The sequence below is a fragment of the Alligator sinensis genome, unplaced genomic scaffold (genome assembly GCF_000455745.1).
Source record: "Alligator sinensis unplaced genomic scaffold, ASM45574v1 scaffold264_1, whole genome shotgun sequence".
Taxonomy (NCBI): domain Eukaryota; kingdom Metazoa; phylum Chordata; order Crocodylia; family Alligatoridae; genus Alligator; species Alligator sinensis.
In genome coordinates this window covers 2,847,649-2,867,037 of record NW_005841831.1, presented here as the reverse complement: position 1 = coordinate 2,867,037, position 19,389 = coordinate 2,847,649, and the positions used below count along the sequence as shown (strand labels likewise).

At 47.3% G+C, this 19,389-nt stretch overlaps 1 protein-coding gene across 1 annotated transcript in view; it reads right to left on the bottom strand.

Annotated features, from left to right (window-relative positions):
* Positions 1-19,389, bottom strand: part of HIF1AN (hypoxia inducible factor 1 subunit alpha inhibitor) — a 136,095-nt gene that overhangs the window by 52,917 nt on the left and 63,789 nt on the right. The window lies entirely within an intron of this gene.

Sequence of the window (19,389 nt, the reverse complement as noted above, 5' to 3'; positions counted from 1 at the left end):
GGGGTTAGACTAGATAATCTATTCAGGTCCCTTCTGACCCCTAACTACTATGAAACTATAAAGCCATTTTTCAGCCAAAAAGAATATTTCCTTGAAAAATGTTGACTAGCTCTAATCAGGATTGAGTGGTATGTCACTCACTTTAAGCCAATACTCTGGTGGTGATGATGATGATGATGATTATGCATCAAACAGAGAGGAAAGAAAAGGCCCTTTAGGTTTTTGAACCAAGTTGGTGGCCCCAGTTTGGGGTGTCTGGGTTACAAAAAACTCCCCTTTGTTGCTCAGAGGATTCTGGGATCTTATTAAAAGGTAGAATTTGGACCAAGAGCACAAAGTGTCTGAAGGGGCTGGGTAATATGAGACAGATTATTTCACCTCTAGGGCACTGGTTCACATCCAGCCTGACGTTGGCAGAAACCTATTTTGTTACCATCTGATGTCTGCTCAGTGACCCATGCGAAACAAGCAGGTGCTCTCAGTCCAGTCCTTAGTGAACAAGAGGTGTCCCCGTCATCGTGAGCCCACTTGCTAGAATCTCAGCAGAGACACTAGGGGCTAAACAGACACCCAGTTATTCCTCTGAACTCAGTGCCAGGAGAAGATTGAAACAAAGGCAAGGCAGCTGAGGAAGAAAAGCCTTCAGCACCATTTCCTAAATTGATCCTACACGTAGATCACCAGCAGTCTTCAGTCTCAGGGGCTATCAAAATGGTGGCACTGTTCAGCAGCACTAAATTCATTTTAGGGAATTGGAGAGAATCTGCGATCATGGGAGAAAAACCTGAATTGAAGCTTCACAGCTGGGAAGTCTGGATGAGAACTGTCTTGTGTTCCATTGTCCTGTCCTTGAGACATGCAATTGTAGGGTTGGAAGGGACTTCAGGGGCAGGTCCCCACATGCAGGGGCGTGCTGTTTGTGGCACCACAAACTGCTTTGTGGCACCAAAAACTGCATGCAGGGAACATGAAAATGTGCATCGCACTGCAAATTTGCAGTGCGGTGGTAAAATTTGCTACTGGGAGATCCTAATAGCAAAGAAAAGCTCAGGGAAAAAAGTTGTGCAGAGGTAGCCAGAACAAGTGGAAGGCTGGCCATCCAGAGCAATGCTCTGGCTGCTGGCCAGACTCTGTGCTGCCAGATCTGCATCCCTGCTGCACCAGGATACCAGGTAATACTGCTGGGGCTAGCACAGGTGCTAGCTCCAGCCTCCCCTACAGCTACCCAGGACAATTTGCTGCATGCCCGGTGGGACTCTACGAATGACTGGACCACAGGTATAGATGGCTATACCCTGTACAGGAGAGATCATGTTAGAAGAAAGGGCAGGGGTGTAGCTCTCTATGTGAAAGAGCAATACACTTCCCTACAGGTGGAGATTGGCAACCAAGGAGGGTGACTTGAGACCCTCTGGATAAGAATAAGTGGGGAATGTGGTGAAGGGGATATAACACTAGGAGTCTACTACAGACTAGGGGTGTGCAAAACAGGCTGTATTTGATTCAGAATCTGATTCGGCCCGAATCGGGAACAGTGATTTGATTCATTGATTCAGATCATTGTCCCTGATTCGATTCGGCTGAATCCGAATCTAAAGATTCAATGCTGATTCAGAGAATCAGCGATTCGGCCATAGACAAAGTTTTAAATATATTTTCTACATACCTTGAAGTACCAGGTGCGGCTTGTGAATGCTGTGATGCTGGGGTGGATGCAGCGTCCCACCAGAGCGTGAAGCATGCTTGGCAGTGAACCTGGAAGTGGAGCGGAAATACTTCTGGTCTGCTTTCAGGTCCACTGGGAAGCATGCTGGGGGGCCCACCTGTGCCCCCCCGGCTTAGCGATGGGCCACGGGGGGACCCCGGGTGCCCCTCCCAGACCCAGGAGGCACCAGTCACTGAGCCGGGGGGGGAGGCGGGGGATGCAGGGGGACCCCCCGTCCACTCCCTGGCAGACCCAGAAGTGGACCAGAAGTGCTTCTGGTCCACTTCTAGGTCTTCTGCCGAGTGCACTGGGGAGCCCCCCTTGCTCCTATGGGACGCTCTGTCTGCCCCAGCATTGCAGCATTCACGAGCCACGCCTGGTACCTTGAGGTATGTAGAAAAAACATTTAAAGCTGTGTCTATGTCTAAATCTTTCTGAATGAATTCGGAGGGTTATGATTCAATTTGGAGAGATTAAAGGGTCTCCTGATTCGATTCGGATTCAGATCGAATCTCCGCCGAATCAAATCAGTGACTGAAGCTTTGCTCTACTACAGACCTCCTAATCAAGAGCAAGAACTTGACCATGAGTTTGCCAGGGAGCTGGCTGAGTCTGCACGCTCTCAGTGCATAGTTGTCATGGGTGAGTAACTACCCTGGCATCTCATGGGAAGAGCACTCAGCCAAATCTGATCAGTTGCAATCTTCCTCACAAGCATTGAAGAGCTTTGTCTCAAGAAGTCTACAGACCAATGAGGGGCAAAGTGCTGCTGGACCTGGTACTGGCCAAAGGGGATGATCTAGTCAGCAACCTGAGAATCAAAGGGAAGCTGGGAGGCAGTGACCACAAGTTGATCGCTTTCTCTATTCACCACAAAGCTGGCAAGTCAGTCAGCAATACAGAAGTCCTTGACTTCAGGAAGGCCGACTTTCACAAGCTTAGGAGGCTAGTTGTTCAGGCCCTGAGAAACCACAATCTGGCAGGGAGGAATGTCAGACAAGAAAATTCCAACAACTTCCCTAGGCAGCTTGTTCCACTGTCCTCCTGCTTGACAGTAAGGAAATCTTTCCTTTTCTTTGCTATGGTTTGAACCTACTGCTTCATGATCTCTGTGGCAATGAAGATCAGATTGCTTTCCTTTGGGTGCTTGTACACATAAGGGGAGTTTAGTCTGGTTGCATTCTTTGCTTCCTAAACTGAAACTCTTGGTTTTTAATTGAAACCCACCATTTCAACGTAGAGACTTCGATCACTGTTACAGTGAGGGGCATGACCTTTTATTCTCTGCCCCTCGATGGAGCCAAGCTGCCTGCGGGTCAAGCAGCCCCTGAGCTTTGGGGCGCCCTGGTCCTTCCCTCCGCAGTGGCAGTACCCCCCAGGGCTGCCCCGGTGGGCTGCTAGTGGGCCAGGTGCTGTTTCAAATCGGAGGCAGTACCCGGCCCGATCAAACTCTTCCCTGACTCTGAGCTGGAGCAGCACCCAGCCCACTACTGGCCCACTTAGGCAGCCCCGGGAGGCACCGCTTCTGCAGAGGGAAGGACCAGGGCTTCCCCACAGCTCAGGGGTCACTTGGCCTGCTGGCAGCTCAGCCCCCAGCATTGGGAGAGGTGGGTAGGCTCTGCCAAAAAAAAAAGGGACCAGGCCCCTTGTTGCTTCTGCCTTCAACAGCCACCTGCTGAAGGCAGAAGCAGCAAGAGGCCTGATCCTTTTCTTCTGTGGAGCCTGCCTGCCTCTCCCATGGCCGGGGAGGGGAGGGTGGTGAGCTGACTTGTAGCTACAACTCATCATTCCAAACTAAACTACATCAGGATGTAGTTTAGTTTGCAATGATGCAAACTCATTTAAAACCCCCAAAACTCCTGCATGTGTACAGCTTGACACCATTAAGCCACACAACATGACATTTTTGTCATGTGTACATGGTAATGGTGTCACATGTACAAGCACTCTTTATGGCCACCTTTCAAATATTCACCATCTAGAAGTGGATTCTTTTACTTAAGATCTCTGACTGTCTGGCGTTATCTAACCCCACTGAGGACATGAATCAGGATGCCATAACAACCTTTGTTCACCTTTGGATCTACTGGAGGTCCCTCCAACAGAGTTTTTCCATAAGGCTCCCCCAGCAACAGCGAGTCCACTGGCAGAGGGTGCAATGCAAGACACTTTCAACCACCCATCTGCAGGGAATAGCAGCAGCAAAGTGGTGGGCAGCTAAGCAAGACCCAGACATTCCTGTTGCTGACTCCAAAGGAAGATCTCCAATTATACTCAGTATCTCTTGGTAGAGTCCCCAAAGAATGGACATCTATGGGCACAGACAGAAGTGACAATTTTCACCTAATCTGGCCCCAGAAAGTGGTCTACAGCCATGACCAAACAGAAGTGCATGGCTGCAGATCATTTTAAAAGGGCCTGATCCCATGAAAATCTGAACCCTCACTGCACGAAGGTTCAGATGAACACACTCGGAAATGGAACACATCTATAACTTGTGACTGTGGAGCTCTCAACTTGTCACTGTTTTCAGAACAGGAGTGGGGAAAGGGAGTGGAAGGATTTTGGTCTAGAGTTTTTTCAGCTGGCACAGGAGGGTGGGTTGGGTGGATTGGAGCCCCGCCGAATTGTGGGGGAGGGCTCCAATCCACCCACCTCACCCTCCAGTGCTGGCTGGAGAACCCCAAGAATAAGCTTCCTTTGCTCTTTTTCCCTCCTCCCATTCTGAAAACAGCATCTGGGCTAGGAGCGGGGAGTGGCATTGTTATGGAGACCAGGCTGCAGGCTGGCAGCAAGTACCTGGAATCCCCAGCTCCTGGACCAACAGTTGATATCTGTTAGGCCCAAGGGATTTTTGTAATGTATAGCACTTCCTGCAAAGAACTATGAGTTGCAACAGGGAGCTGCTCTTCTGTCTGTGCCCTATGAAAGGATGACTCTTGTAGAATAGGGGGCCTCTGTTGGCCCAGGAACAAGTCATTAGCAGCTCCTGCACTAACAGGTGTAGAATTGATCTGTTTTGTTAGTGTCTCCATCCAGAAGCCGAACTACGAGGCACTGTTGACTTGTTTTCAATTGTCTTAGTAGGAGGATTTCTTGGAAAACCTTATTTAGGAACACTACCATGTAGAAAACATATAGCAGTCTGGTCATTTTGCTGGAGCTATCAGACAGTGCAGTCCTAGTAAGCAAGACAAGGGCTTGTAAAGCTGCCCACCGTTCCTCAACTCACTTCAGAGCTCCTACTGGTCAGGCTAAGCCAGGGATGGGCAAAATGGTAGATCGGGTCAGTGGCTGAACTCCATTTCCCAGCAGCCCCTATTCACAGCCCTGCGGCTGGTTTCCATGGAGACCCCAGTAGTGGGAGTTCGGAGACAGCATGGGCCCTGGGTTTCCATGGAGACTGGCCCCAGCAGCACTGGTAAGATGCATAACTGGGCAGGGAGCTGCTCCAAGGCTGGAGCTGGGATCTTGCAGTGGTGACAGCATGATTCGGGACTGCAGCTCTGCCTCGGCTCCAGACCACACTGTCACCACCACAAGATCCCAGCCCTGGAGAAGCTCCCCACCCAGCTGCATGCCCTGCCACGACATGGCAAGAGGCAACCCTGACCGTATTATAAGGGACTTCGAGGCTCTGGGGACCAGGCTGAAAGAGACGGGGGCGCAGGTGGTTTTTTCCTCTCTTCTTCCGGTGAGGGGGCGGGGACAGAGGCACGGGGCCTGTATAGTGGCTGTTGACTCACTGTGTATCTCGCGCAGACTTGTAATCAACCTAAACTAGTGATTAGTGAAAAGATGCCTAGCAAGCTAAGTTTATGCCTCTTCTCTGTTACCGTGTGTGCTTAGCACTGCTACAGGTATCATTAAAGCTCTCCCTGAGTAGCACCAAGGGCCTAGAATGGTATAAACTCAAGTATATGCTCTGAGAACCTAATCAGCATGTGCATGCTGGTTTTGTCATTTGGATATTTGCATTGTAGGTATTTGCACAAGTGAATATTAAATTTGGTGGCATCACTTCTATAAGTTTGGTCAGACTTTCAGGTAACTACATGTAACCACATATAAAAAGTTACTTGTATGTAGTATACTATAGTTACTTTTTCTTCCTGTACATTACCTCTTCACTTAAAGCCATGTTCCTTATTCTGGCATGCCTGTGGGTATCAGGGGGGGGGGTGGGACTTTATGTCAAGGAGCACTACACATCCTCTGCCAGCAGTATGGGGTCAGGGGAAGGGCGAGCTGAAGTGCTCTGGGTCAAGATCCAGGGGGGGCAAGGCGAGAGGGATTTGACGGTGGGGGTCTATTACAGACCCCCCAATCAGGAGGAGGAGCTGGACAGGGAATTTTCAGGCCAGCTTGCGGAGACACTAAAAGCAAGGGATGTAGTTGTCATGGGCGATTTTAATTACCCGGACATCTGCTGGGAGGAGCAGTCAGCCGGGACGGACCGCTCCAGGAGGTTCTTGGCCGAGTTGCAGGACCTCCACTTGATTCAGGAGGTGCACAGTCCCACCAGAGGAGATGCTCTGCTGGACCTGGTCCTGGCCGCAGGCGACGACCTGGTAAGAGGCCTCCAGGTTCTTGACCACCTGGGCAATAGTGATCATCGCGTGCTGGAATTCACCATCCAGCGTAGAGTGTCAAGGGCCCGCAGCAAGGTGGTGGCCCTAGACTTCAGGAGGGCCAACTTCAGTGAGATGAGGAGATTAGTGGGAGAGGAACTGGGGTCCTTGAGGGCAGAGGAACTCAGCGTCCAAGAGGAGTGGTCGTTCCTTAAGGAAACGATACTCGGGGCCCAAGGGGTGTCCATCCCGACAAGAAGCAAGGCGGGCAGGAGTGTCCAAAAGCCCCCCTGGCTCACCAAGGGTGTCCGGGAATGCCTGCTTGCCAAAAGGGTGGCGTACGCCCGGTGGAAGGGGGGTGTAATCTCCAAAGAGGAGTATACCTCCTCTGCTCGGGCCTGCAGGCGGGCTGTTAGGAAGGCCAAGGCGGAGATAGAGCTCGGATTAGCGTCCAGGATTAAGGATAACAAAAAGTCCTTTTTCAAATATATTGGGAGGATGAAGAAGGCGCCGGGTAATGTGGGGCCCCTGCAGGATATGCGGGGCAATCTGGTGGTTGCGTCAGAGGATAAAGCGGACCTCTTTAACCAATTCTTCACCTCCGTTTTCTTGTGCAGGGACCGGGACTTCCCTGCTGTGATAGAAGCCGGACGCGAGGGGATCGCCTTCAGACCTCAGGTTGGGGAGGACCGGGTTAGAGAGCTTCTGGAGGGGCTGGACGCGTTCAAGTCAGCGGGTCCGGATGCTCTCCACCCCAGGGTGCTGAGGGAGCTGGCTGGGGTTATTGCAGGGCCCCTGGCACGGCTCTACGAGCGATCGTGGTGCTTGGGCCAGGTGCCAGACGATTGGAAGGTAGCTAATGTGGTCCCCATCTTCAAAAAAGGGAAAAGGGAGGACCCGGGCAATTATAGGCCCGTCAGTCTTACCTCAATCCTGGGGAAGCTCTTTGAGAAGATCATCAAGGAGCACATTTGTGATGGGCCGGCATCCGAGATGATGCTCAGGGGCAATCAGCATGGATTTATTAGGGGGAGATCATGTCAGACCAACCTGATTGCCTTTTATGATCAGGTCACAAAGGCCATGGACGCAGGTGTCGCGGTGGATGTAGTCTTTCTGGACTTCAGCAAGGCCTTTGACACCGTCTCTCACCCCATCCTAATTAATAAACTAGGCGACTGTGGCATAGATGCCTACACAGTCAGATGGATTGCAGATTGGCTGAAGGGTCGCACTCAGAGGGTGGTGGTGGATGGATCTTATTCGACTTGGGGGGAGGTGGGTAGTGGAGTCCCCCAGGGCTCGGTCCTGGGGCCTGCGCTGTTCAATTTCTTCATCAGCGATCTTGATGTTGGGGTGGAGAGCAACCTGTTTAAATTCGCTGATGACACCAAAATTTGGGGGGAGGTGAGCACGCTAGCAGGGAGAGAGAGATTGCAGAAGGATCTGGATAGGTTACAGGGGTGGGCAGACAGGAACAGGATGCGTTTCAATACGGACAAGTGCAGGGTGCTGCACTTGGGTAGTAGGAACCAGCAGCACACTTATACGATGGGGAGCTCCCTACTTGAGAGCACGGAGGTGGAAAGGGATCTTGGTGTCATTATTGACTCCAAGATGAACATGGGCCGACAATGCGAGGTCATGGTTGGCAGGGCTAACCGGACCTTGTCGTGCATCCACAGGTGCATCTCGAGTAGAGCCAGGGAGGTGTTCCTCCCCCTCTATGCGATGCTGGTCAGGCCGCAGCTGGAGTATTGTGTCCAGTTCTGTGCGCCCCATTTCAGGAGGGATGTGGACAACATGGAGAGGGTCCAGAGGAGGGCCACCCGCATGATCCGGGGACAACAGGGCAGACCCTACAGTGAGAGACTGCGGGACCTGAACCTATTCAGCCTCCACAAGAGAAGGCTGAGGGGGGACCTGGTGACCGTCTATAAACTCACTAGGGGGAACCAGAAGGGTTTGGGGGAGACGCTGTTTCCCCTAGCCCCCGCTGGCATAACAAGGAGTAATGGGCACAAGTTGATGGAGAGGAGGTACAGATTGGACATCCGAAAAAACTACTTCACAGTTAGGGCGGCTAGGAGCTGGAACCAACTTCCAAGGGAGGTGGTGCTGGCCCCTACGTTTTTTGTTTTTAGGGTTCTTTTGTTGTTCTCCCGCCCTGGCGGGGGGGCGGGCTAGAAGATCTATTAGGTCCCTTCCGACCCTAAAACTATGAAACTATGAAACCCTGGCCCCCCATTGTCCTGGCCTGCAGCTCCTCAGGTCTCCATGGAAATCAGCCTCAGTGGCTGATGCAGAGACTGCTGGGAAATGGAGTCTGCTGCAGGGCCAATCCAGCCCGTGGGCTAGATTTTGCCTGTCCCTGCTCTAAGCTCTAATGGTTTTTTGATTCTTCTGACCATTGACATGACAGAGGCCATAAAGCCAAAAGGGTGCTTGTAGATGTGCCAGGAGACTATTCTGATGCGTTTTAATTACAGTTCATCTGACTACACTTGATTCAATCAAGTCTGGTGGAGTGTGTAATTAGCTTGCTCCAGCCAGCCCCCGTGTCTCATGTATCAGTGTCCCTGCGATTCAAAATGGCGATGCTTGAACTAAAGCTCATTCAATGAACTTTAGTTCAGCGTGCCCCCACCACTATTTTGAAGCATGGGGACGCTGATACACCAGGCGCTGCAGGCACTTTAATTAGAGCTCCTCTCAGAGTTCCTCTAATTAAAGCATTTCCTTCCCCCACCCCCAGAGCATGTGTAGAAATACCCAATGACTGTATCTTTTCCAGGAAAATACTGAAGGGCAGATTTTTCTATCTGTACAGTAACCAGAGCATCTTTTGTCTCACCTCCACAACTGTGTGCCTTCCTGGGTGCCCCATTCTTCCCCTTAGAGGTGGCTGTACTTTAGTGGTGGTGGATATATTTGGTATTATATAGTTGATGATAGGCTTTGGGAAATTTTTAGGTGAAAGATATCATACAGATGTTGAGTGGCTTTTTCAGCACTGTGGTCATCCTTCACCTGGGCTTCTGAATGTCTTCACTTCACAGATTCACAGAAGTTTAGGGCTGGAAGGGACCTCGTGAGATCATCAGGTCCAGCCACCCTGCTATGGGCAAGAAAGACTGCTGGGGTCAAATAACCCCAGCAAGATGTGCGCCCAGTCTCCTTTTGAAGATCTCCAGAGTAGGTGCCTGCACCACCTCCACTGGGAGTCGATTGCAGAGTCTGGTCACACGAACCGTGAAGAAGTTTTTCCTTATATCCAGTCTGAAACCTTCTTCTAGGAGTTTATGACTGTTGCCCCTGGTTTTCCCCTGGGGCACTTTGGTGAATAGTTGTTCACCTAGCCCCTGATTCTCACTCCTGATATTTTGTAAGCTGCCATCAAATCCCCGCAAAGTCTTCCCTTTTCTAGGCTGAACAGTCCCTTCTCTGTCAGCCTTTCCTCATATGGCTTGCTCTTCAGGCCTCTAATCATACAAGTGGCTCTTCTCTGGGCTCTCTCAAACTTCTCCACATCCTTCTTGGAGTGTGGCTCCCAGAACTGGATGCAGTACTCCAGCTGCAGCCTCGCCAGTGCCAAGTAGAGCGGGAGAATAAACTTAGTTTTGCTGGAGATGCATTGGTTGATGCATGCCAGCGTATTGTTTGCTCTGCTAAATGTAGCATCACATCGGTGGCTCATATTCATTTTATGGCCAATTATGACCCCCAGGTCCCATTCGGGTGTAGTGCTAGCTAGTGTAGCACCACTGAGCTTGTAAGTTTGTTGCAGATTTTTGCTCCCCAGATGGAGCACTTCATACTTCTCAGTGTTGAACAGCATCTGGTTCTGGTCCGCCCATCTAACTAATCTGTCTAGGTTCACCTGGATTGTCAGCCTACCCTGATGCATGGCCACATTTCCCCACAGCTTAGAGTCATCGGCGAACTTTGCCAGTGAGTGTGCTTTTCACCCCCACATCCAGATCATTGATGAAGATGTTGAAAAGCACTGTTCCAAATACTGAACACTGGCTACCTTCCACCAGGTCAACAGAGGTCCATCTATTAGTACTCTCTGGGTCTGACCCCGCAGCCAGTTTCCAACTCATCTGACCATTAAATTCTTGAGCCCCTTGTCCCCTCATTTTACCTTGAGAACCTCATGGGACACCAAGTTAAAAGCCTTTCTATAGTCCAAGTAAATTACATCAACCTCATCTCCCTTATCCAGGTGGCGAGTAACCTGGTCATAGAAGGAGATGAGGTTAGTCAGACACAATCTACCTGCGACAAAACCATGCTGGCTGTCAGTCAGAATTTTGCCTTCTACTAGCTTATCACATTTAGACTCCTTGAGATTTTTCCTGGGATTGAGGTCAGGCTGATGGGCTTGTAGTTCTCTGGGTCCGCTCTCCTCCCCTTCTTGAAGATGGGCACAACATTGGCCCTCTTCCAGTCTTCTGGGACCTCTCCTGAGTGCCATGAATTCTCAAAGAAGTTAACCAGTGGTCCTGCAGTGACTTTGGCTAGTTCATTCAGCACTCTCTGATTGAGACTTATAGGCATCCAGCCTCTCTCGCTGTTCTTTCACCAGCTCTACATTGACTGTTGGTAGGTGATCATTGCTACTGTGACTATTCTGTTTCATATTTGTATTTGGCAGGCTATCACTCTTAGCCTGGTGGAATACAGATGTGATACTTGTTCCAGAGTTCAATTTTCTCCTTTGTGTCAGTGATCAGATGTCCAGATGCATTGAGCAGTGGTCCCACATTTCAACTGGTTTTCCTCCAGTTACCTACCTACCTACAGAAGGACTTCTTATTGTCCTCGATTTTAGTTGCTAACCTGAATTTGGTCACTGCCTTTGCTTTTCTAATCTGCCCCCTACAGGTGTGGGCCAATCTTATGCAGTTTTCCTTGTGGCCTATTCCTAACTTCCGTCACTGGTAAGCCGCCCTTTTCTTTTTCAAAAGATCTGCAGCTTCTATTGAGCCAAGATGGCCTCCTGGGGCTTGTGCCACCTTTTTGCATACTGGTATGGACAATTTCTGTGCAGCAAGGATCATGTTGGATCTTTGAAAACTCTTGGCGCTCTGGTGTAGTGCCCGAAGACTGGAAGAAGGCCAATGTGGTGCCTATCTTCAAGAAAGGGAGGAAAGTGGATCCGGCTAACTATAGGCCCATCAGCCTGACTTCTATCCCGGGGAAGATCTTAGAAAAGTTTATCAAAGAGGCCATCCTTAATGGACTGGCCGACGCCAACATCTTAAGGGATAGCCAGCACGGGTTTGTTGCGGGTAGGTCTTGCTTGACCAATCTCATTTCCTTCTACGACCAGGTGACCTATCACCTGGACAAGGGAGAAGAGATTGATACCATATATCTTGACTCCAAAAAAGCCTTCGATCTGGTGTCCCATGATCGCCTCTTGGAGAAACTGGCCAATTGTCGCCTTGGGTCCTCCACGATCCGCTGGCTGGAAAATTGGCTCCGGGGTCGGACCCAGAGGGTAGTAATCGATGCAAGTCACTCATCGTGGTGTCCTGTGACCAGTGGGGTCCCCCAAGGCTCTGTCCTTGGACCCATACTGTTCAACATCTTCATTAATGATGTGGACACTGGAGTCAGAAGCAGACTGGCCAAGTTCGCCGATGACACCAAACTTTGGGGCAAAGCATCCACACCAGAAGACAGGCAGGTTATCCAGGCTGACCTGGACAGGCTCAGCAAGTGGGCGGACGAGAATCTGATGGTGTTCAACGCCGATAAATGCAAGGTTCTCCACCTTGGGAAAAAAAACCCGCAGCATCCTTATAGGCTCGGCAGTGCTATGTTGGCTAGCACTATGGAAGAAAGAGACTTGGGTGTCATCATTGACCACAAGATGAACATGAGCCTGCAATGCGATGCGGCGGCTAGTAAAGCGACCAAAACGCTGGCTTGCATCCATAGATGCTTCTCAAGCAAATCCCGGGACGTCATTCTCCCCCTGTACTCGGCCTTAGTGAGGCCGCAGCTGGAGTACTGTGTCCAGTTTTGGGCTCCACAATTCAAAAAGGATGTGGAGAAGCTTGAGAGAGTCCAGAGAAGAGCCACGCGCATGATCAGAGGTCAGGGAAGCAGACCCTACGATGACAGGCTGAGAGCCCTGGGGCTCTTTAGCCTGAAAAAGCGCAGGCTCAGGGGTGATCTGATGGCCACCTACAAGTTTATCAGGGGTGACCACCAGCATCTGGGGGAACGTTTGTTCACCAGAGCGCCCCAAGGGATGACGAGGTCGAATGGTCACAAACTACTTCAAGACCGTTTCAGGCTGGACATAAGGAAGAACTTCTTTACTGTCCGAGCCCCCAAGGTCTGGAACAGCCTGCCACCGGAGGTGGTTCAAGCGCCTTCATTGAACACCTTCAAGATGAAACTGGATGCTTATCTTGCTGGGATCCTATGACCCCAGCTGACTTCCTGCCCTTTGGGCGGGGGGCTGGACTCGATGACTCTTTCCTGGTGGTCCATGATCCTGTAGGGCATCACTCACTAAAATCCTTTGCTTATTGAAGTCAGTTTTTTTAAAGTCAAGAATTTGTACCTTACGGACAGATTTCCCAGCCCTATGATGAACAGTGAAAATGATAGGGTCATTTGCTAACATATTTTCTTTATTAACACATTCAGTGTTTTGGAACAGATTTCCTTACTTTGTGTCATTAATACTACATATGCTCAAATTCTCTGCTACTGTGAACAAGTGCAGTACTGATTGGGCTTCCTGACTGTATTTTCCATCCTTAACAGAAGAAAACTGGGTTGAACATGCTGATCAGTGCCACAGAACTAGTAAAATTAACTTTAATGTCTCATGGGTTCAAAAAGAAAGTTAAGAGAAATGTAAAAACTGCAGCCGTTACAGAATGTGGAAGGGTAGGACTACCCACAATGGACACAGGAAGCTCTGGGATTGGTGAGGGGAAAAACTGAGACATTCCAGTGCTATGCATGAGGTGCCAGGGCTGGTGTTGAGCACACACCAAAGTAACCTTATGGAAAAGAGAATGGACCCTAGAGGGTGTTGGGGACAAGTCAGGTCATGTCAATGGGAAGAAGAAGGCAAGGAGGTGGGTGTTGGAGATACACCGAGGCATTCCCATGAGGGCCAGATGAGTAGCTGAGTGTAGCTCTAAGATGCACCACTCTACAGCTATCGCAAAGCTCTGTTTGGGTCATTAGTGCTTCTTTTAATTTATTTAGCCAATTTTATCGCTGGAAACACTTAGTGATTTACAACCCTTCCTGAGTGCACAAATTAATAAGCCTTCTCCTCACTTCCTCTAGAGACAATTATCATGTGCCCATGATGGGGAATGACTGTGATAAGCCAAGTAAGTGCTATGCTGCAAGGGCTAGACATCAAAATAAATCCTGCAGCCTGACACCACTACTTAAAATCAAGCACTGATGCCTGAGTTCTGTAAATATAGCATCATGCACATGGGATCTGGGAAGAAAACACAAATACCCAAGGACTGATCAGTCACAAGAAAAAACACCATAGAGCACAACTGACACACTCACCAGAGATTTTAAGAGTGTAATGTTCTTGTCAGGGCAATAAGAAGAAGCTGTAGACGGTGGGGTTTAAGTGGAGACTTGGGAGTCAGGTGGTCTGCTCCCAGCTCTGTCACTGACCAGCAGTGTGTCCTTGCACAAATCACTTAACATGTCTGGACTATAAGATCTGGGCAGCAGAAACTCTCAATTCTGTCCCTGTAAAATGATTAGCATCTCCCAACTGCAACTGGGACCTTGACACACTACTACGGCCAAGAGTTCTTTGCCCTGACAGAATGTGGCACAGAAGATTTTCTCTCCATCATCTTTATGGAACTATTTCAAACACTGAGAACTGCTAACATGCCTCCCTCCTTAATCTCCTTTTCTCCAGACTAAATATACCTAATTCTTTCAACAAAGTTAGAGTGGCCTTTGAATGCGTTCAATACACTAACGTTCCATACCATATTTTGTAGTATAGTGTACCAACAGCACTATACTACAAAATCCATAGCCAACAGTGCTGGAATCTTTGCAGAGATGCCAATGACTTTTTATTCCAGTACCTTAATAACTCAGTCACTGCTACCACAAAAAGCAACAAGGCGGAGGTCATTATCCTGGTGGTAGTTCTGCCCTTTTACCGAAGAGCAGTTAAGGCAGTCAGCCAGGATGTGGGAGACCTGCTCTGAATTAAGCCAAGCATGCATTAGGAACAAGATGAGTGACAAGTAAGTGTAATAAACAACAGAAGAGGAGCAAGGATGGATTGATGTGGGTAACAGCCAGAGACTGAACTGTTTGAGGAAGGGACCAGCTTTCTGGTCTGTGATTGTACAGCCTCTCATATAATGTGGTGACTAGGGCTCCTAAGTGCTATTGCACTGAAAGTATTAAATAAGTCCCTGAATACATAGGTTAGCTATGAGCACAGCAAAATGGGCCTAAATCATTTTATGTTGCTTGGCATGTGTCAATGTGATCAGCCTTCAATATACTCAGCTTGAACCCATGAGGTCCTGTAAAGCTCTTCCTCTCCCAGTAAAAATGTGGGCTACAATGCTGTTACCTTTTGTTTGTTGCTTACTTTGCTACTCTGGCCCCACTTCCATAAACACTTGACCCAACTGTCCTTCTAGTCATTTGACTTTCTACATTGCTGCCTTGATTTATGAATTGATGAGTTAGGACATTTTATCGCAATCTCAAAGCACTACACATCTGCTGCAAGAGTGTAGAAGAACCACATCTGAGTGGGTTCCACAAGGGTGGGGAAGGGCTGGCCCTACTCAACCTCTTTGCAGAGGTGGCAACCAACCCATTGCCCACCCTGAACTCATCTCCATCAAGTCTTTTCCATGTGACTCTTGAGAATTGAACTAAACCAAATGCACCTTCCTCTTCATGTTCCTTCTGGGCTTCCCACAGCACCCACCTGCTCACTTCCTGTCAGATTTGAAGCTCTATATGGGAGGGACTGTGGCCTGTTTGGCACCATCCGAATGGCTACTGCTTAACAATAATAGCAATCTGCATTCTATGACTTCACCTTTCTCCAGGTACTCACATTCCCAGTTCTCTGACTCCTCTTCCCTGTCAAACTCTCTCAGTGGGGACCCATAACCAGCATAACTCTCAACTCCAGGAAGCCATCTTTAGCAAGTTCCTATCAGCAGCACTGCCATAGTCCTATTCCATAGACATGTATGTGTTCCTGTCACATCCATTAGGCACCCCTTTTTTGCAACGAGAAGATTTCAATTCATATGTCGTCTCACAGCGTTTGCTCACACCTTACATATAGTCACACGTGGCAGTCTCTCCTGTGCTGGGTACTATTAGACAGCCTTTGGGCAAGATCTGATCTGGTTCAGATTCACAGGAAGCCGAGCAAAGATCCTTCCAATACAATTCTCTTTGAATCCCTTTTCCCCCAAAGTGGTACAGAGACTTGATGATGCTGTCAGATTCAAACTAGTTTATCAAGAGGACGGTAGGCTGGGAAAGCCAAAGAGACTTACTGTCCTGGTCTAACTGCTGACTGTGCTGCCTTCCCTCGCCCTGCTGATAGAAACTACTTTGTGGGAGGCTGATTCACTCTAGAGAGACTTTGACATAAATGGAGTTCTCTCCCCACCTCTACATCAATCAAAACTTAAACTTATTTGTGCGTATATGATACTTCTTAAATAGAGAAAATAAAAACTGGGTTTAGGAGAGTGCAAATATTTAACAATAAAAAAAACACATTAATTTACCCTTTTTCATTTCTACAGAAGGAACCTTAATGGAGTCACATGACTCTTATTCTAAGTGATAAAACACAGGTCATAAAGCACCACTTTATCACTCTGCACAAGCAGTATAAATAACAGCTATTACCCAACCTCACTCCATCTGATAAGCTCAGAGATTTTCTAATATACATTTCTGATTTTTTAAATAATATTCATGATCATTTCCTCCTGAGTGTTATGAGTCTCTGGCTATGTGGCCCTTGAAACCAGGGCCTGTGAGCCCTTGTACAATCTCCCTGATTTATAGCCATGTTGGTTGGGACTGACGCCCTAATGAAATCTGTGACACTGCATTAATGGGGCTGTTTGTTACCGCTGGAGTTCAGCGGCTGGCTGTAGTCTCAGATCTGTGCTCAGGAAGGCACACACAGAGTCTATAAAACCCACGGAGTGGGTCACAAGCCTGCCATACCTGCACACACTAACACAACTGCATGCATAAGCTGTCTGGCGAAGTCTTTGAAACCCATCAAGTGTGCGACTAACACGCCAGAGCTGTGTGTGCAGTGACACAGCTGAGTGTGCAACAAATATTCGAGATCTCTCCATTGTAACACAGCTACACACTCACCAAGTGTGTAATTAACATGCAAGACCTCTATGTTCAGTGGCACAGCTGCACAAAACCAATGAGCATGTGACACGTACTCAGGGTCTCTCCACATAGTGAGTGCATAATTAACATCCTAAATCTATGTGCACAGTAGTAATTCAGCTGCGTAAACATGATGAGTGTGCAGATCCAGAGCAGCTATGTGCACTCTGGTACAAGCAGACACAGTCACACATAACAGAGGACAACAAAGTTATTGGTACTATGCATGCTAACACTGAATGCAAAGCAGGTGCGCAGCATACATGCATATTTCTGTTACCCAGTCATCCAGAGTAATTTGCATCTATAGGCTTTCACTTCCAAAGCCACCTAGCTACACAACTCTTAATTGCATGGCTAAATCCTGCCATCAGCTCTGAAAATGTCATCTGTGATGCATACAACAAAGATCAACTGTATCAACTGCACAATGAAATATACCTGCAGAAGAGTCTTTTTCCAATATCAATACACACGGCATAGAGGTGTCTTACCACTACCCCCAGCTCAGAGAGACAATAACAAGTGAGCAGGCAGACTACTGTGGAGTAGCTTAATGTTGCTTCTTGTTTTAAATACTGTTTAGGTACATACTTGCATACTTTTTCCCCAAACAGACATCAAAGCCACACAGCTACTTTTTCAAGGTTTTCCTTTGTTTTACTTTATTGTTTTCTTTTTAAACCATTTGGGAAATCAAATGCAAAAATCTATGTTGGTGCCAGCCTTTGGCCTCTCAAAAGGTAGGAAGTAACAAAAATTAGCTGAATGTTTAACCTTAACTCTGCCGTTGTGCGTTTATACAACATACCTTTAATTGTGTGGTCACATGCTACTCTTCAACCAGTACGGTGCAAGTTCTGCCACAAGTTTAAATACATGCGTGTAAGAACTTTGCTGAACATTGTGCAAAGATATTGTTTATTGAATTTTATAGCCGGAAAAAAAAAAGTTCTCTCATTGAAAGTAGCTTTTCTTCAAAACAGATATTGTCACGGAAAAAAAAAAAAATCAGCGTGGTCAAAATGTTTCATTTTTGCATAAAAGTTCTCTATCTTTTTCTCCCTTTACATGTTCACAGAAAATATACAGAAAATTTTATTTTGCTTAAAAATCCAGTGTTTGTTCAATAAAACTTTTTGGAAAATGTTTTTTAAATAAAGTTTTGGGTAAAAACACCACAAAATGAAAGTCATATAATTTGAAATGTAAAAACCTTGAAAATGTCAATATTTTCATAAAACTGGCTTTGTCTTTTTCTACCAGGTCTTTTAAATTCCAGCATCATAAAGATCCAGTGTTTTTTTATTGACAGACTATCTGGTAAATTCTCTTCTGTCTACAATATATTTGTAATGATTTTCCTCAGCACCAACATGTAATACATTTAACCAGATTATTTTTTCTTCCACAGACAGTGATGCCTCTTAATAGTAATTTATTGTTGTACAGTAATGCACAAACTACGTCTTAGAGAAATACATATAAAGTATTTTAGTAACAGAATGTATTTTAATGATTTCTCATTTGACTATGTTTCTTTTCCATACAAGTGTAAATAATTTATATTTTTTCTTATGACCTATAGTCAAATAGCCTTAATAAATACTACTTTCTTCAGGCATTGGATGTATTTTCTTTAAAATATTATTGAATGAATTATATAATGAGTGAGAATTTATGCATAGAATTTATGTATGTTTGCAAATGATCTAAAAGTAATAAAATATTTCTAATTGTACAAGTTCAAGTAAATTAAAACTGATTTTTCCCCTCATAAACTGACATGCTAGTGTGTGTTGCTAGGTGCAAATTGTTTAACTGTATGATATAGTGAATGAATTTGCAATAGGGTATGTTAAAGATGGTTGTAGTCATTGAAAGAGCTGCTGCAGTTGTTATATTATTATTTGTAGTACAGTAATGCTCAAGGACCCTAGACATCCTGGGAATCTATTGTATTTTGCACTGTACATTCACATAGCAAGAGGCAGTCCCTACTCTGAAGTTTACAGTCTAAACAGGCAAGACAAAAATAAGAGGAATGAAGGATCATTTAACAGATGGAGAACTGAAGCACAGAGACATCAAGTGGCAGTGAATGTTGTCATTTAATTTCCAACCCCTGTAAACTCCAGCACTTTTTTTGCAATAGTGTGCAGTGCTTCTTAGAATTATAGAAAGTTAGAGTTGGAAGGGACTCAGGAGGTCATCTAGTCCAACCCCCTGCGCAAAGCAGGACCATCCCCAACTAGATCATTCCAACCAAGGCTTCGTCGGGCCAGGCCTTAAAAACCCTAAGGACGGAGATTGCACCACCTCTCTAGGTAACTTGATCCAGGGCTTCACCCTACTAGTGAGAAAGTTGTTTCCCAATATTTAACCTAAACCTCCTTTGCTGCAATTTGAGACCGTTGCTCCTTATTCTGTCATCTGTCAACACTGAGAGCAGTCCAGCTCCATCTTCTTTGGAACCCCCTTCAGGTAAAGGCTGCTATCAAATCCCCGTTCAGTCTTCTCTTCTCCAAACTAAATAAATCCAGTTCCCTCAGCCTTTCCTCATAAAGTCATGTGCCCCAGTCCCTGAACCATTTTTGTTGGTCTCTGCTGGACTCTCTCCAACTTGTCCACATCATTTTTATAGTGGGACCCCAAAACTGAACACAGTACTCC